Genomic DNA, 4,210 nt, shown 5'->3' on the forward strand with positions numbered 1-4,210 from the left:
GGGCATTTCGGTGTCCTTGCCCAGTGGTCTCAACGACCACAGTTCGTACAATTACTATCCGTTGCTAGGCACTTATCCGAAGAACTGTATGCGTGCACAACTCTACTTGAGAACCATGATTTGGAAGCTGGAGCTGAAGTTAGAGTTTTTGTGTGTTCTGTTTCCATGTGTGGAGATGGCACACAGTTGAGAGGGCAGGGAACGAATAGCAGGGTTACCCCTGGCAGCCTCATATGGCGGCAAGTGTTAACCACCTCCCTGTAGAGAGGCTGTGGCATTGAGGGAAGATGAGTTTCTGCATTAATTCCTCTATCTGAAAATTCCCGAGGGCAAAATATCACTTTATAAACAAATGTTTGAGTTGAACGCAAAAATCTGAGAATGTTTCTCCTCTAACTTCTTAACAACAGTTCATGTTGAGAGCCTATGGCTCTGCGAAACACCTTGTCCAGAACCTCTTCTCAGGTGTATCTCTGTATCCGGAGGAATATCAGGTGTTTAAGATCCTCATGTCTCGAGTAAAGACACATTCTGAGCTGAATGAGCTGCTCTCTCTAGGAAGCTTGGATAAATCGATCTGTGATAAATCAATCAATATCTGCGTCTGTTCTTAAAGACTTGAAAACTTGCATCTGCTCGAAGGGGCAGTGGGTTCTGGGTGATGGCTTTTTGAGATGGGGGCACTGAAGAGCTTGTAGATGGTGTAGTTGGCACTGACGAAGTAGGTGACATATCTGAAGAAGTAGCAGGAATCAGCCTCTGTAGCAATGCTGTAAAACATGCATTTTCCTCCTGTCAACATCTGTCGTCCTCCCTACGTCATAGTTCATCTTCCTGGCGTCTTCTGGTATCCTCTTGTACCCGAGTTTGCTCTAAGTATTTAATTGAATGAAGAAAATCAGCTCCTGTAGCTGATTGGGGATAAGTATAATGTGGGGAGAGAGGTGGTGGCGCCATATATCCACTTTGTACTCCTCCACTTGGAGTAAATTGTCCTCCCACTTGGATTAAATTTTCCTCCACTATGGATAAATTGTCCTCCCCTTGTGCTTGTTGGGTATCTGTAGAGTTCTCTTGCAAGCTGATGATCTTAGTTAATGATATAGCATGAAAGCGGCTCAGTGCATAAAGAAGGAAGCGCGTGAAAAGAATAGTTCTTTCTTTAAAACCAAAGTTTTTAAAGTATACAAGTGTATCTATTCTGGTAGTGCAGTGTGTGTGTGCGGGGGTGGCAGAGTATGGTTCCCCAGGGATGAGGGTACTGGACCGTTGGTGACTGGCGAGTCATCAGGACAGCCATGTGACATCAGTTACTCACTCAGTTACCCGGAAAAGTCAGTAGTGGTGGGATGTTGATGTGCCGAGCTTATCATGCGTAGCCCTATTCTCATTTCGTATGAAATATGACCTAACACTGAAACCAATTAAAAGTGGGGCCTTTGAAATTTACTCATGGCGCACATTGGTATGCTCATGCTAATCTGTGGTATCAGATGTAATGTAGCGGCATTGTCCATCATCTTCTTGCATTAGTATAAACACTTATGCGCTCACATATCACTGCGCCATGTTGGGGTTCCTTATTGAGCCATAGCGGGCTTATTGCATCCTGTGACTGTTTCTCTTGAAGGAGGAAGAAACACTATGCATAGCTGCAGTTCATTGGGAACATTCCTGCAGTGTGGAAGGTATCCGTCGAGAAGACTAGGCGATACTCTGACATGCAATGGCCAGAGGCGGGAAAAATACAATGTTACCATGTTCTCGTGTCATTGGCATACTGACTGCGGATTAGAAGATTCCAGGTTCGAATCCTGGCAAGGTCATCAATATTATGAATTAAACTCTTAACAGCAGCAGCAATAATCAAAATAAAAAAGTTAAAAAAGTCTGTGAACATTTAACACAGACATTCCTTAAAGACAGCCAAGCAAGAATAAGTTAAGTTTTACGCAAGAGTCAGTAAATCAAACAGTTATACCCAAATGTTATTATTACATACATTAAGGACTATATTTAATACACATAAAGTGCTACTTTCAATTTGAATGCTATATTTAGACAGTGAAACTTTTATTAACAGAGACAGCAAATCATAAACATACAAAATCATAAATATTAACGGGCAGCAAAGCAATAACATATGGTGACTCAATAGAGTTACGCATCAGAAACAATAAGCTGCTTTACAGAAACACTGCAGGACAACTCTGACAAATTAAAACAACCATCTCGTCCTCCAAGCGTGCTGACGTCCTCCCCAATTCCAGCGACCATGACAGAGCAAACGACGGCATCTCGACCTCGAAACTCTCCGCTGCTCTGCCAGGACCTGACTCGCAGGTGCGGATACCTGCTGCTGCTACCCCAACAACGCTGCTACAGCGGATGGTCGTTTGCTATGAACCTGACTGGCGAAGTCTGGCTGTTCAACAGACGGTAGCTCGCCAGGAAAGAAAAATAAACAAAAACAAGGCTTAACAACCACTGAGGAGACAATCGACAAACAATTGTTCCTAACACATACTCATAATGATCCTGAAATGTAATACAAAGTACTTTGGTGTATTTATTATACATGAGCCATTAGTAATATTCATAACAGAAGGGTACATGATAATATAATGAATACAAGCATTGTGGTAAAATAATAGTGAATGTACAGTCTCATATTTCATTTATCTACGGGAAAAACCTCTTAAAACAATGAAACCGCGGTGTCCGAGAACTCAACTCAACCATCGACTTCTGACCCTTCCAGACTTCAACAAAACCCTTTACACTGCGGACTGAATCTCTGCACCTCACAGCACCATAGGCTGTCCTAAGAAGTTCCTGGAGAGCTGACCAAGTCTTGCACCTGGCGAATTGATGACTGCGACAACGATAACCCAAATCACCTTTATTAAAATCTAATAGAGCCTTAGCTTCCCTGAATGCCACTATGTCATCTGTAATCCCCTTAGCATTTAGAAAATTGTTAAAACTCTCAATAAAAAAAACTGTACTGGTTGAGAAAGATCCCCGTCCACGAGCCCCTGGAATGGACGAACTCCTGATGAGACCATTGTGATTTTATGGAGGAAAGCCTAATCATCGCCTCCTCCAGCAATATTCCCAAGTCACGAGGAACGAAATCAGCCAATCAAAAAAAAAAAAAACAAAAAAAACAAAAGAAAGGATTCTCTCCTGAAATCCCCAGTACAGGAAGATCCCCACAATATTGATATCCCTTTATTCAACAATTAACCCCCCCAAATCAAAAGTACTATTTAAACCCACGATTAATTCAAAACCCACAGAAAAAAAACAGAGAAGCCACGTGTACAGCTAACTGCAAGTAGGTCAGGATGAACATCGAGTCTTCAAGGGCAAACAAAAAAAGCACACAGTCAACCCTCAAGTAAAGAAAACGGGACTCGAGCAAATGGAAGAGGGATGGGACAGACAGAGAACTCACTGAGCGCAAAACCTCTGAGACGCGTCCACTTCGGACTCAGTTGCCAAGGCAAAAACTGCAGAGTAAACTCACACCTCCAACTCTGGCCCCAGTTACAACATCCCCTTACACATGCACATATATGTAACCAAAATACAACACATATGCATGTATTAAAAAAAACACACACAGTTTAAAATCTTAGAAATGTTCACCCAATAGTGTAAGAAATATTTATTCCCAATAACCCACCAACCATCAAGCAATGATCAACACAATAACGCAAGTTCCTCAAATATAAGAAAAATATTAAAATAAACAGTCTTTGTAATCTTCAGTTAGTTCTAAATGCTGATGAGAACTGCTGATTGCTGAAAAAAAAATTACAAATCGCCTTACGCTCTAACTACTGATCTAACCACATAAACGTGTAAAGAGAATGGGAAGGAAGAGGTCTACTCCGCCTACTAAACTTACGTCATGATCTGCATCACTTACTACAACAACTCCGGGCATAACGTAATCAGAAAACACAACTCGCCCTTAATCCAGCTTATTCCCCACTAAGCCCTTATCACAACCAACTGAAAAGAGAACACTTATGTATTAATATCCCCCCTTCTTAAAAACCTTCTGTGCTGCAAAAAAAAAAAAAACCTGGAACCAACTTCCCAACCTGAAAAGAAATACACACTCCGCACATGTCTTTCGACCCATAAACACACCCACTTATCACACTAGACCATTAGCAACTGGCAATGAATCACACCT

Source organism: Macrobrachium rosenbergii, chromosome 15, assembly GCF_040412425.1.
Source record: "Macrobrachium rosenbergii isolate ZJJX-2024 chromosome 15, ASM4041242v1, whole genome shotgun sequence".
Classification (NCBI taxonomy): domain Eukaryota; kingdom Metazoa; phylum Arthropoda; class Malacostraca; order Decapoda; family Palaemonidae; genus Macrobrachium; species Macrobrachium rosenbergii.